This window comes from Stigmatopora nigra, chromosome 21, assembly GCF_051989575.1.
Source record: "Stigmatopora nigra isolate UIUO_SnigA chromosome 21, RoL_Snig_1.1, whole genome shotgun sequence".
NCBI classification, from domain to species: Eukaryota; Metazoa; Chordata; class Actinopteri; order Syngnathiformes; family Syngnathidae; genus Stigmatopora; species Stigmatopora nigra.
The window spans coordinates 3,133,186-3,149,419 of NC_135528.1; the positions used below are offsets into that span (position 1 = coordinate 3,133,186).

Consider the following 16,234-nt stretch of genomic DNA (forward strand, 5'->3'; position numbering starts at 1 on the left):
ATTTGCTTCCAAGGCACAAAACATAGCAACCCAAATATTTGCATGTATTTGTGGGAAAAGTTTACATTGTAAATATTGGGCGAGAAAGTCTGTCTTTACCTACAAAGCCACCCTAAAAAAATAATTTACACAGACTCACGGGATATTTGGATAAGACCGTTTCATTATGAAACAAGGAACTGTGGATAATGAAACAAAGATTGAGTTATTTGGGGATTATATGAAAACAACGTTAGAAGAAAAAGCACTTGATATCCACAGTAAAATATGGTGGTGTATCTATCATGTTGTTGAGCTGTGGAGCCAGCAATCTTGGTTCTGGGAAACTTGGTCAAAAGAGTGGTTGAATAGATTCCATTCAGTATCAACTGATATATGACGGAAGGTCAAAAGAGTGATTTTATTCTCCCCGAAGAAGTCCTTGGTCAGTTAAACCAATACAAGAACTATATATACAAATGCAGAATAAGTGAGAGTGTTTTTGCAGACAATTCTTTCATGTAAAGTTCCTCCGTGAATTGACTTTTTGAGTGTTTGGAGAGAGAATATCAATGAGCAGCTCCTGCATTTGCCACTTCCATCACCCAGCAAGACTTAATTTGTACAATTTTTGCTTTCAACTGCCACAGTCTGCATAGCTTCTTTTCATCTGCTTTGCGAGCAGTCGATTCTATTTCGTCGTTATGGTTAATTAGGATTTGGAATTCCAGAGATGACATGATAAGACGTGAGCTGTACACTGCCGAACTCCTCGCAGGTGTAAATCATTCAGTAAACAAAGGGTGAAAACATTAGCCACTGGGGAGATACACTAGAGTTTGGATGGAATGCTTGGAGAGAGTTTGATGCCAAAAGGTGAAACCGTGTGCTGCCCTGTCATGTGAAGTGAGAAATTACAAACAAAGGAACGAGGAAGTGTTTCATGGACAGTGTTGCTACAGGCTGGGAATGTGCAAGAGCAGTTGTAGTGACAATGAAATATAGTTTTTTTTAATAAATTATAAAAATGTATAGTCTTGTAAGCATATACAGTAGGGCAAATAAGTATTTAGTCAACCACCAATTGTGCAAGTTCTGCTAATTGAAAAGATTGGAGAGGGCTGTAATTGTCAACATGGGTAAACCTTAACCAAGAGAGACAGAATGTGGATAAAAAACAGAAAATCACATTGGTTGATTTTTTTAATAGAATTTATTTGCAAATCATGGTGGAAAATAAGTATTTGGTCAACACCAAAAGTTCATCTAAATACGTTATGTACCCTTTATTGGCAATAATTGAGGCCAAATGTTTTCTGTAACTTTTAACAAGCTTTTAAAAAATGTCGTTGGTATTTTGGGCCATTCCCCCATGCAGATCTCCTCTAGAGCAGTGATGATTTGGGGGCTGCCGTTGGGCAACGCAGACTTTCAACTCCCTCCACAGATTTTCTATTGGGTTTAGATCTGGAGACTGACTGGGCCACTCCAGGACCTTGAAATGCTTTTTAGGAAGCCACTCCTTTGTTGCCCTGGCTGTGTGTTTGGGATCATTGTCATAATGAAAGACCCAACCACGACTCAGCTTCAATGTCCTGGCTGATGTAAGGAGATTTCCACTCAGGTGCTATTATAATGAAATTATCCAAAGTTTCCATCCGAGTAGTATTTGAGTCAAAAAATGATTTTAAAACTCGGCAGTATGAGAACAAGCTCTTGTATCTCCACAAGATGCTAATTTACTCGGAAGACACATTTGAGCCTACAAAGAAGACAAAGAGTCGACGTTTTGTTATACATTCCTCCCCCGCTTGTGTCGCTTCTTAGTTACTTATTGCTATTCATCAGTGCCCAACACGCCCACTATTTAAAGTAAGGAAAGCCAAGACAGCATTTTACACTATCATGACCACTAATTAAGACGTTAAGACATGGAAAATAAATCCTGTCGACAGGTCCAGCAGTACCTTGAGAAGGCACAGAAACAGAAGTTTAATTACTGTAATTTTGCTCTATAAACCGCACCGCATATATATGTATGTGTGTGTGTATATATATATATATATATATATATATATATATATATATATATATATATATATATATATATATATATATATATATATATATATATATATATATATATATATATATATATATATATATATATATATATATATATATATATATATATATATATATATATATATATATATATATATATATATATATATATATATATATATATATATATATATATATATATATATATATATATATATATATATATATATATATATATATATATATATATATATATGTTTATATATATATATATATATATATATATATATATATATATATATATATATATATATATATATATATATATATATATATATATATATATATATATATATATATATATACACACATATATATATATATATACATATATATATATATATATATATATATATATATATATATTATTATTTTTTTTTTTTCTTCAACATGCTTATTTATTCATGTATTTATTCATTTATTTATTGATGTCACTCTCTTGCTATTGTGAAAGTAACATTTCCCGGATACGGGATGAAACAAGTTATCTAATCTAATCTAATTTATTCATATATAAGTCACATATAAATTCACAGTCGTCACAATACAAAATGTTCAACTGGATCCAATGGTTCCTCTCCAAATTCAAATGGATTGGATGTATAGTGCAATCCAATGCAAAAACATCCTCTATTACTGTCAAGAACATTACAAAATCATATTTACCATATAACAACAGATTAGTGACCTGCAGACTTGCAAAAACTAAATTCAAATAACAACTAAATGCCTACCATAGCTCGTCAGCGGAGGAGTAAAATTAAATCAAGCTATGTTCTATTTGATGAGGATCAAAAATACCTGACAGTAATTTTTATGTTTATTGGCCAACTTCAACTCAAATTGCATCAAAGCAAAACAAAATTAGCCAAATGAAATTTAGCACCTCAAAATTCATAATTCCATTCACTGGTATCTCGAGGATTATAATTAGATTTAGTTTTCGTATTTGCCTATATTGCTCTAGTGAGGGACTTTAGTGCACTTTGTGTATAATTTTTGCAGTTCTTCCAGATAATTTGGAACTGGTAAAAAGATATTTGAAAACATGAAACACTTTCACTAGGTAACAATGTAATGTTTTTGCGAGCCTTTGGGTGTAAACACAGGAGGTAGCTGATGTGTTTCCTGGCAGCGTTATTTTGCTTCTGTCAGCTCGCCCAGCTGGAGACTTCCTGAACCCCGCCTCCTGCTAGCTCAACGTCCCCAACAACTCAACTTTCCCCGTCCGGCTCTCAGCCGCATTCAGATGGCATTATTTCTCAGTGGTCTGCAGGTTTTCTTGGTCATGAGCATCTGCGCGTGAGCACCCTTCAGGCTAACTCATCACATGAGTCCAGTAATGTCAAATGTGTGTCAGGGACAGATTGGTACAGTGCTGAGCAATTTTTTTTCGCATGCATAAGCGCATTAAAACCCTAACACCGGCTCAGATGTCTAACCCTTTTGAAACTCATCCCAGGATTTTTAAATCTCATTAGAAAAATCTCATTTGAAAGTTAAACATTAAGTTAAAAATTTAATTCAATGTGGCCATGGGACCAGATTTAAAAATTGTATTAACAAACATGGTTTTAATGCTTAATTTGAAACTTTAATCAAGGATAAAATAAATTTCAGATTTGAATTTTTTTATCTTTTTAGCCTTATTCATGTTTCAAACATGAACTTTTTTTAAAAGATTATATTGCAAAGCAATCAGATTGGCTTCAAACCCTCTATATTTATATTTGAACTATGGTTCAAAACACTCTTAAAACCTCTACCCTTGTTAAAACAGTATTTCAGACTTGAAACCCTAGTTCCCCAAAATGTATATAGAAATCCAAATATGAAACAGTTACTTTGGTTTTGACACTTTCCTTCAGCTTCACCTAATCCATGCTTGAGAAAATAAATAACAACCCGAACCTTGGTAAAACAAAAACAAATGAAATTGAAACACCAACAAAACCTTGCGCTGCTTAAAAATACTAATTAAGAAATAATAAATCAAAATCTCCCTGTGGCTTGACAACACATCTTCTAAACTCTGTGCACAAATTGTAATTCATAACCCTGAACAAAGATTGATCGACTCATAATAAACCCTAACATAGTTTTTATAAAATAAGTTTCTAAATGCTAAATCTCATTTGAAAACCAAACCTTGTCCCGAAACCTTCAACTTAGTTTAAACCTGAACCTGAAAATTCCCGAATTACATGCCCATGTGTCCTTTTCTACAATTTTCTCTTTCTGCTATCATCTTTCTCGGTCTGCCTGAAGCCAATTTGCAACCGCGCATCTGCTGCAAAATGTTTCATCGCTCTCATTTTCCTCTTCCGTTTCCCGGCCACTGTCATCATCGCGCCCGTAACGACCCTGCTCGGGAAACTTAAGCGACATTAACGAGGACAAATGCAAGAAAACTTTTGCTGTTTTCATCAAGGCTTCACTAGCTGGCTCGTCTTCCTCCGCAACCAATTATTTCCCACGAGCCGCTTTAATACTCAATCGGTTGATAAGTCGTCGTCTATCTCGCTTTTCAGCTTTTTCATTGGCCTCTGTGCAAGTTCAAAAGAACCGCTTGAAATCACAACCCTGAAACCCGAAAGAGCTCATTACAAACCCCATAACTCTTGCTTGAAACTTTAGCTCTTATTTTGGAGACGACAGTAATCCCTCGAATATCACGGTTAATGCAGCCCAACATGGCCGAAATAATTGAAAAATCGCAAAGTAGGAGTATTCCTTTATAACTACCTTGTTTTTTGTCTTCAGCGCTAAGTCCTAGTAGCAAGAGAAAGACAGGGGAGTGGCTTCCACTTGCGAGTTTCAGCTAGAATTTTCACATTTTTATGAACTTAAAAAAATAATAGCAGAAAAAAATTGCACAGAAGTAAATTCGCCATAAGTGAAATTGCGATAATTGAGGGAAGACTGCATAGTTTTGAACCCTCACGCCAAGCTTCTTTTACCCTAGTACTTGAAAAGACATTCTTTCCTAAAAAAAATGAAACAAAAGAAGGTGTAGAAACTATATCCAAGATGATGATATAAAGTCCGGGAAGCCAAAGAAGCAGAGACGACTGCAGCTGATAAAGAAAGAGCGATAAAGCAGCTGTGGGGAGGAACGGTAGATGGATGCTTGCGATGGGATAAATAGCTTCGATAACAGATGAAGAAACAGAGCAAAAGCAAGTGATATTATTCTGCCCTTGTCTGTCTGAACAAACACGAAGTGGCGTCCATTTTATTCGCCCCGTCAGCTACAATTTGAGGTGAACGGAGAGAGACAGCAAAGGCGAGAGAGGGAATCGATATTCTGCTGGAACATGAACTGTGACATTTTAGGCCTCTTGTTTGTAGTAGGACATCATCTGGTTGCTTAGCAACAATATACCAATGTTTGAGCTATATAAGATAAATACTTGTCTTTTGATTTCTGAGAAAACTAGTTCTTACCAGAGCCATTTTAAGGTAAAATGATGGTAGGGATGTCCCAATAATATATTTTTTTTGCGAGTGACTCCAAATCCGAGTCGCCAATACCGAGTACTGATCTGATACCCAAGAAATTTATTCAGTAGGGGAAAAAAGTACTACATTCAAATGTTTTTGTCCATCCAATTTGAATAGACGTATCGCAACATTATACTCCCATGAATGGATGATTTTATAAAAGCAGATAGAAAATCACAAATCCCTTTTCAGTTGTGCCACACTATAATGTTGATAGGTAAATGTTTAAACAATGTACTAAAAACTTATCCAGCAAAAAAAACCTGGACACCAAGACAATAGTAACTGAGTTACTTTTGACAAATAATTACAGACAGTTGTATAACTCTGCCTGAACGAATTCCGATTAGATTTGCCTTGTTGGAATTTAATTTAAACATCTTATAAAAACACAAAAACAAGAGACCCACAACGACAGCATTTGAACAAACAAGCCAATCAAAAGCCGCCTCTTGTGTCATCTTCCTACGGAGCAGAGTTTAATGACCGGGTAATTAAATAAAGTCCTAGGCAGGATCAGCCCGACTGCTTGCCAACTCGGCCTTGGAGAACATTCCATCAGTCATCAGGATTGGTAATTACACGTAATGAACAAATAATAGCATGCGCCGTATAGCGTAGCGACTTCACACAGCTGTAGAATGATCAACTAAAGAAAAAGTATCAGAGAGAGAAAACGTCCTGACCTCCACTCAAAAGTTGATTATGATTCCTCTCCACGACTAACATGATTTATTTTTCCGGGACAAAGAGTGTGCCTCAAGGAAACTTGCCCTTTTTTTCAGAGAACGAAGATAAAATGGCAGGTGTGTGGTTGGGGAAAAAAAAACAGACTAAAGTGAATGACTACATCAGTTCATCAAGATAAGCATCAAAACCACCCATAGAACGTTGAAAGGTGAGGATGACTCAAGGGCCCTGAGGCCTATAAAGTATTCAAGAGACTTTTGACCCTTGACAAATGCACCAGCTGGAAACATGAGAGCCGAGTTGGAATGCCACCCCCACACCTACTCTCCATCTTTTAACTATTCAGTGACATAATGGCTGGTGTTGTGAGACCCACTCGTTTAAGTCGGGATTCGCCATTATACAGTCAGTGAGTGGGTTTCAATGGACACATAATCACTGTGGTTTCAATGGACACACAAAAGTTTAGCACAGTTAGGTAAGGATTATCAAGTAAACCTTAGATAATTATAGAGGTTTTTGAATTGAGCAGCCAACTATTGTTTGGGTGTTCAGATCGGCCTTGTTTTGCGATGTGTCGCTTGCACTATGTCCGTCGCCAAATATTGTTTTGTTTACATCGACCTTTAGGTTGCTAAAAGCCAACCCCAAAAAACTTCTAGTTCAAATAATGTAAAAATGAGTAACACAATAAGATATATTTCTTAATATTCTGCCAAATTGGCGCCGATTTGTCTTGTTAGATTACCAAGAGTGCCAGCCCATGAAATGAAACAACTTTCACCAGATGTTATGTCAAAAGCAACAAAATGACTGTAATCTCAGAAAATCACGATTTTTAACCTTGTAAAATTGTGTGTTTTACTTCATTCTTGTGTTATCACAAATTAGCCTATTTTTTTGAGAATTCTCTTCCTATTTTTTTCTATATTTGGACTTTAGTTGTTTAATTGGCTGTTTCCTCAACATTGTTGAAATCATTCGCTACCAGATCAAGTCTGTAATCTCTTCAGTCAGTAAATTCAATGAGCAACATCGCAGGGTGTAACCAACCTGATCAAATTAGTGCAATTAAGTAGACTTTGTACATATCCAAAGCAAGATCAGAAGAAAAATGGCTGGTCTGAACACAGCATTATGGCGAATGCCAGATAAAGCCGGTAAAGATCACACTCTGACAGGTGAAGAGTTCCTTCCTTGAACTGAAGTGAGTCGTTATTTATAGGAAGTAGGTGACTTGTTCATTGATAGCTTGTCCGAGTGTTTCCTGTCTGAAACCCCCAATTCTACACCTCAGCTAGGAATAGTGACCATGCCGTGATAAGAACTTGGATGCCTTTTCAATGACAACCCAACTTTGGGATGATGTCCACTGAAGGAAAACACTGTACTATCACCAAGGAGATAAAACACTATCTTTCCAAAGCAGGTAGGATACTGGAAATGTGTGTGAATAGTGGCAAACAACCCCAGGACGGTCTTTACTCACTAAATACTCAAAACACAGAGCGATTCGTCTCAAGTAACGGCCTCTTTGGCTTTGTACGGTTTACCTGTAGCCTTTGGCTCGGATTTCACGCGACCGTATAGTTAACGAGTTGATCCGGGGACAGCAGACTCTCTGGAGATCGAGATTAAAAAGTGAGAGGCCTGCGAGGCGAGGGATGGTGTGATAGGAAATAAAATGAGGAAACGGGGCAGCGCAGAGTAGGGAGTGTGGAAAGAATACAAAAACGAGGTGTCGTACATTCAAAGAGCAACCAAGATAAGAAGCCTGTGAACATAGCATACACTAGAAGGGAAGAGATACGAAAAGGGGGTGGAGAGAGTGTAGAAATCGACCCACGAATATTGCCATTTCCGAGGTCGTTTCAGAGGCAGGACGGAACCGTGAAAGGCGATAGTCAAAAGCCGTGAATACAAGGGTGTGATGTGTAACACCAGATACTGGTTTTGAAAGAAATTTTCAATGCCTGACTTACCGGCCGTTGCTATGGACACATCCAATTATCTGATTGCAGGGAACGGAGTTGGTTATATGAAAGTATTTTGGTGGGTTTTGGCTGAAAAAGGCTTAAGCGAATATTGCCAAGTCTAATTGTGTAGAAAAGGTAGCCTATATATTGAATTTGTTGAATTTTTTTTCTCTTTTCATTTTTTAATAACGAGAACAAGATGCCCTGACCTAAAGGCCTTTACCCTAGTTAGCAAGGAGCTGGGGAGAGAAAATGCCGACAGGGAATTGTAGACAAACCACATGACCACTGAAAACTACTCTCATGTGACTCCTGAAGCATTAGCATCAAAAGCAGGCTTTTTTTTTTTTGTTAAGGCGCAACCTACTGACCAGAAATCCCTCTTTTTTAAGATCACGGTTCATCTTACATTAGGTAAAGTAAATGTTGGAAAATGTCAAATATTAGATTAGATAAGAATTTTATTTCATCCCGTATTCGGGAAAGTAGTAAGACAGGCACAAGACACACAAGACATTGTAGACCTAGGTAAAAAACTAGAGCCACTCATGGGAAGTCCACAAGGTGGGGGCCTTCTGCAGACTGTGGTTACTATATTGTATACAATGGATCAAGTAGTATATGTATGTATATATCTATACATAGTATACATATATAGTATATGACTGGACCATTTATATATGCTAATGTATTTTTAGGAAAAAAACATCACAGGCAAGTGTCAAAAAAGTAAATATTCCCTAAATCAAATATATTATCATCTATAGCAGCTCAGTATTTTTTCTTTTTGCAGAGATTAGTAGTTTGTCTTTTTTTGGGAATAAAGAACACAACCAGCCATAATCAAATGTGTGACGAAACTTCATATTTCTAGCAGTAATGCCTTCGTAAATAAAATCTTATTTTATGAGTTTGTTTTTAGAAAGGCCACTCGCGTCTGGACAGTCAGAACACGTTCAATTTACGATAAAAAGTAAGATGGTGGCACCCTGAACGAGCAATGGCGGGCACAAGTAAGTGAGTTTTTTCATGTTTTATGCAAGATACAGTTTATTTTTTTCTTGAATTTAATTCATAGACGTCAAAATACATTTTGCATAGCATTTTCTGTTGATCTTTTCTCTATTTTGAAATAAATGACCATATCGGCTGCATTGTCTTGCGTTATAGCGTATCATATCTGTCACTTTGCTGTTTCATGCATGTAAAGTCTAATTTTTGCACATATAAGCCGTACACTTGATTCAGTCATCTTTTTTATTGTTAAAAATACGGCTTATAGGCCAGAAAATACGGTATAAATGCTACTTTGTTGGACTTAGGAACTGTATATTTGCTAAACATTTCCACACAGCAGCAGACATTAAAGAGAGCTAATGGAAGTGTTGCTATTAGGAAATGATAAGACTCCTGTCTGATATGCAATAAAGTCTTTTTCATCATTTACTGACACCGCCTTGTTCATCTTACAAAAAGCCTCCACAGACTGGAGGTGATGCACGTCCAGTAGTGCAAATGAGGGCCCGTTGGGGGGCCAAAGGGGCACCATGCTACATTAACCAGCACATCCCTTGCTGATAAAGATCTCTTCCTGTCCAGCCAGATTGGTGGGAATAGAAAATGAACCCATCAGAGCAGTGTTTGGTCTGCTCGCAGTCTGCCATGACGCCACGCCATCTTGATATCAGAATCAGATAAGTTCATTTTTCGCTTAGTAATGTACCATTGAGTTCAACCCCTGAGGTTATTCATACGTTTTCTGTAAAGTAATAGCAATATTAATAATAATTATGAAAATGATTGAGTATAAAAAGTGAGAAATGCATTTAATATTAAATTTATCTTTGTACTTTGGCTGTAGAACTAATAATTATATTTAAATAAATGCATATAATATGAAACAAAAAGTTGATTCTAAAAAAAACATTATAAAAGTATTCAATTGGCATTCTATTTTTATAATAAATTTACCTATAATATAAATGCAAGGGAAATATTCATTTCAAATAAAATTGGATTTAATAAGGTAAAAAAACATTTGGAATCTGCATTTTAAACTTTACCAATTAATTCAATTACAGCAAAAGATGGAAATATTTTTATATTAAAGAAAAGGATTGAAATTTGACTACATTTCAAATATATTAAAAACAAACGTCTTTTTACCAGAAATAAGTTTTGAATCAGATAAATGAACAAACTAAAAATGAAATAAATAATATTCATTTATTTTCATTTTCCGAATCACTTATCCTCAAAAGAGTGGCGGGGGTGCTGGAGCCTATACCAGCTGACTTCGGGCACCAAGCAGGGAAAACCCTGAATCAGTAGGCAGCCAATCGCAGAGCACAAGTTGACCGACTCTTATTCAGGCTCCCACTCATACCTAGCTGCAATTTAGATTGTTCAACCAGGCCAGCATGTTTTTGGAATGTGGGAGGAAACCATAATATCCGGAAAAAAACTGGAGAATATAAAAACTCCATTACCTGAATATTAAAACATTTGGACTAAATCAAGGGTTGCATATAAATGTACACTTATTTTACATTAGAATAATTTTATATTATCATTTCATGCCATAACTGGACTTGATGATATATATACTTTCTTCATTTCAATGATAATTTTTCTCCACATATATAATGACGTTGCCTTAAGCGCTCATCTCCCAGCCAGACACCAGATGAAAGTCAATTCACTTTGTTAAGTAGGTCAAAAATCTTTATAAAAAGGTACAACAGATCTTTTATTCCCTCAAACCTAACACCACCCCTTAGCTATTATCTGCTTCCATTGCATTTAGGCTCTTTTACCAAATAGAGAATTAAAACAAAGTCGTAGAAGAGTGAGCAATTTATTTTATTTAACCCTGTGGTGTTACTATATATTAATTGGCTTTAAATTGTAGGTTTAGCAACCAGACAAGACACATATACGCCTTAGCAGCAATCTAGATAAGTAATAACCATTGCTAAATCTTATTAGGCAGTGTTAGAAAAACACACATTTCACACAAAAGTGTGTTAGCAGAAGAGTCGATGAAGCCTTTTATCAGCACTTAAAGAGGGCAAAAAGAATCAATTCAATCAATGGTGATTCTAGGGATGGTAACAGCATGGATATTGCATGTTACACTCCACCAAATGGGATAACAGAGCTGTTTACCAGCATTGGCGGTCCATTCAATGAGTTGCTTGCATGAATGGGGAAAGATCACCTGCTTGGTAATAGCATGCCACTTACATCATCAACTAAAAACACAGTCAGGTGGAGGCAAATGAATAATAGTATTTACTTCACATCCTCTGCTATGTTAGGTAAACACTGCATGTCCAAAAAAAAAAAAGACAGAAAACAAGTTTATCTATAACAAGAGTGTCAGACTCGGGTTAGTTCGTGGGCCGCGTTATAACGTCAACTCGATTTCATGTGGGCCGGACCATTTTAGATATAATATTTAGATTTTTTTTAAATAAATGGATTAAAAGAACTGGATTAAAAGCTCTGAATATTCAGTTTTTTTTTTATAGATCTAACACAGTTTATTTTAGCTTTTGGCTTTTATTTTTGTTTTTGCAAAATGATTTTTGAAAAAAAATATTTAAAAATTGAAATGATTGATTTAAAAGGGGGAAAATTAGGAAATTTAATATACAAATACTATTTTTTTTAATAAATGGATTCAAAGAACTGGATTAAAAGCCCTGAATATTCAGTTTTTTTTATAGATCTAAAACAATGTTTATTTTAGCTTTTTTATACATATTTTTAGATTTAACAAAATGATTATTGAACTTAAAACACTAATAAAAAATATTAAAAGAATTACAATTAATGATTTAAAAGGGGAAAATCAGGAAATTTAATATACATCTATACTCTTCATTTTAATTTGATCCTAAAAACAGAAAGTCGGCACTCGTCATTTACTTTCCTGGGCCACACAAAATGATGCGGCGGGCCAGATTTAGCCCCCGGGCCACCACTTTGACACATGTGATCTATAAAATCGACGACTTGTGCAGACTTGGTGGTTTGGTGAGTCTGTTTAACACACCACAGATGCCATCAGTTTGTGTTGACCCAAAGCAAACAAGCACGCATTCCAAAGCGCGCAGACACAAAGACGCAAACCCGACTCGCTGACTAACAGCACAGTACGCACAAAAGACGATTATCTCGGGATGTATAACAGCAGCCTTGAAGGAAAGCGCGAGAAAATGGAAGACAAGGCGTTACATGACGGCTTGGATTTCTACGGCGTCGACGGAAAAAAAGCTTAGGCAGAATTTAGGGGAGAAAAAAATTAGTAAAGCTCCGCACAAATCGCATCCTGAAGCTTTTTGTTAGGGTTTAAAAATATGCAATCCAATTTGAGCGACACACACAACACTCTGAATTACATTATGAAGAAAAATTAAAGTTCTTATTTCTATAATGTGAAGTAGAAGGCCTGATTGCATTAATTATGATTATCACTATACTGGTAGAAATCTCATATTTTTGAATATGGTTATAAAGTTTAGTCTTTCTTCCCAATTGGTCTGATCACAAAGCATCTGTTTTTTTGTTTTGTTTTGTTCTACGCTACTACGACCTCTACTTAAGCAATTAATTGGTTCAGCACTTGTTTTGTAACTTGGATTTTTCGTAAGTAGAGTAGTATTTTATATGTAAATTCTCTCATTTGTTCCGATAGTCCCCCAAAAAAATAACTTGCCACCGAAACTCTTGATCAAAGTGCACCAATTCTGCATAATAGATGTAAGAAATACAAAAATGAGAAAGAAAATGATTTTTATTGTTTAGAAATGATTAACAAAATGTTTTCTATTCGTGTAGGCGCATAAGAAAGAGGCGGAATCGGATGTTAGGCGAAAAACAAAGCACACATCTATGTAACTTAAAAAAAATCATCATTCAGCGTTTTTCTATTTTAAGATTTTTTTGCATGTAATTTTTCCTCCATTTTATTACTTGCAACTGCTTCTTACCGGTTTACATTCCCTTGTTTCCATACATTGGAACATTAATTTGCATATCAAAGGGGTTTTGTGACCTGAAAAATGTGTATGTAGAGGTACTACTGTATATCTGCTGATTGCTTTTTAGAAACCAATGATTGTAACAGAAAAGTATGTAATATTTGTGAACAAAGCATTTATTTATATCACATGTCAAAGTCAAATCAAGTTGATGTTAAAGCGGCCCGTGAACCAACCCGAGTCTGACACCCTTGTTTCATACTGTTTCAGTTTGATGTTACAAAATTCTAATTGTAGTCCTTAAAAATTATGAGATTGATAAACATCACAGCAGAGTACTAATATTTAACCATCTAAAATCTAGTCAGTATTAAGGCGGTCTTTTGTTCTTGTTGTGTCATTAGATGTCTATCAGATAGGAAATTACAAAATGTCTGATGTGCTCCTTCTCTTTTTCCATTGATATTCCATAGTTCTTTTATCTGCCATGTAATTACAAGCCTGCAAGACTCCCACCTTTAGGAACACGCAGGATATACACACATAAACCTCGTCCCACCCAACTCTGCTCTATTCACACAAGCATGTTCACCACTTTTATTGATTCTTTGTGCTTCCATTTCCCCTTTTTTTGAGCTTCCTGCCTCCCCCACCCTGCTTTTAACCGCATGATGACTTTTCACTTCTTCTCATTTGCAAAACTGAAGAGGCCTTTTTTCCCCCCCTACAAGCCTCGGGCTATAGGAAGCCAGTCAGGGTTTTTTGTTGTTGTTTTGTTTTTAAATCCTTCGCCATCAACACATCTCCATACCAATGCTTTGGTGCCAGCTGTGATGTAATTGGCTCTCAAGTAGAGACAAAAACAAAGTGTTGTGAGCATGTGTACCTGGAATGCTTCAGGGCAAGTGGTGCTAATCTGAAGGTTCATCTTGAGCTCCGAGCATGGTGGTCTGAAGTAGGGATGTCGTGATGCAGAATTTTTTTTCTTTCCATCAAGATGTTTTGCCGAGGCTGTCCTGACACTTATATTTTTAGATATGAGTAAACATAATGTTAAAAATAACGGAGCCAGTAAATAGCAAACCATATTTTTTTGTATTAAAGTGATATTGATTGGTATCATATAAAGCAAGGGTGTCAGACTCAGGTTGGTTCGCGGGACACTTTAATGTCAACTTGATTTCACGTGGGCCGGACCATTTTAGATATAATATTTAGATTTCCTTTTTTCTATAAATGGATTAAAAGAACTGGATTAAAATCCCTGGATATTCAGTTTTTTTTATAGATTTAAAACAATGTTTACTTTAGCTTTTTTAAATATATTTTTAGATTTTACAAAATGATTTTTGAACTAAAAACACAGAAAAAAATTGACTAAAAAATGACAATTTTTGATTTAAAAGGGGGGAAATCAGGAAATTTAATATACATCTATACTCTTCATTTTAATTTGATCCTAAAACAGAAAGTCTGCACTCATGATTTACTTTCCCGGCCACACAAAATGATGCGGCGGGCCAGATTTGGCCCCCGGGCCGTCACTTTGACACCTGTGGTATAAAACAACGTATAATGTAACTTTTGACTTGCAAATGTAACTTAAGAGCCACTTGAAGTGAAAGAACAACAACCGTAATCTAACGTGTAGTCGTACCTTCAACAATTTCATGGAACATAATATAATTTATACGATATTTGCCAATATGACAAAGTCTGACATTAGTGCCTTCAATGGATTTGATACAACATTATGTACGCATTTAAAACAATCAGTTACAGTATTTGTCTAAGGCCATAAAACACAAACCTATTTGGATGTTTTTGACAATTTTGTAGATGAAATGTGCAAATATTTGAGTGAAAATGTCATACCTTAAAAAGACCATGATCTATCTTTTGATTGATATCCCTCCAATTATTCTTATTATGACTGCCAATTGCATCAACCAAATGATAGTTGCAATTTACAAGATATCTGACAGTAATCATCCTACTTTTGAGCCGAAAACACTTCAAATTCCTTCTGTCAACACCATGTGATCTCCGCTGTGATTGGATAAAATCCACCACCTCCCTTTATACCTGATGACATCTTTAAAAAAAGCAGTCCTTGGAAAATATGGGTTCCTTTCAATTATAGCAAGCTCTGTTGCCATGGAAACGATGATGAAAATAGGAGGAAAAAACACTATTAAAGCACAATAAAATGTTTAGATGTACTCAATAATAAAAGTTTTTAGTGCACTACCCCCTTTGTCAGTAGTTACATGCACTTCTTTCACAACTCGGCATGAAATAGTGCACGCCAGCGCAAATAGGATTAAAATATAACGGGCTACAATAAATAAATCCGCTTATGCTCGGCATCTCACCTCCGTTAACTCGTGATTTTTGATCCAAACTTTTTCCAAGAGTGTTATTTACCAAAATGTGTGAATACTGAGAATCACATCATCATATATTTCTGTAGTGCCGTTGAGCAAGCACCAAAAAATATGTTTTATGTTAAAAGTAATACATTCACTCCATGCTTTTCTGGTATGAGGACTTCACTAGTGAATTTTGTGAGACAAATATTTAGATATTATTAAATCTGATGTGCTTTTTGGGAGTTTTATAGTGAAAAAGCATCATGTGGGTGGATGTTGAGTTGATAAATCTCTGCATTTTGAGGAGATCACAAACTTTGGGGAACTTTTTAGGAGGAGCACACAACCAAGAAAGGTACAATTGTGCGTGTGTGCATAGCAGTTGGTGGTAAAAATGCACACTGATTTGTGTTTTGTGTTATGTAATCTTGCAGGTTCTGCCTGACAACAGACTAACGTGAAGCAAAAATAAATAAATAAACTTGCCCAAGAAAAGAAGTGTCATCTGCTCCCATCAGAATCTCACCGGAATCACACAACAACAAAAGTAAGCGTGCATAACAACAACATAAAAACAACACGCACACAAAAACCAACAACT

General features: G+C 35.7%; 1 protein-coding gene across 1 annotated transcript in view; it reads right to left on the reverse strand.

The window, feature by feature from the left end:
• The window catches only part of ctnnal1 (catenin (cadherin-associated protein), alpha-like 1), a 29,544-nt gene that overhangs the window by 12,920 nt on the left and 390 nt on the right, over positions 1-16,234 (reverse strand). The gene's annotated exons all lie outside the window — the stretch shown is intronic.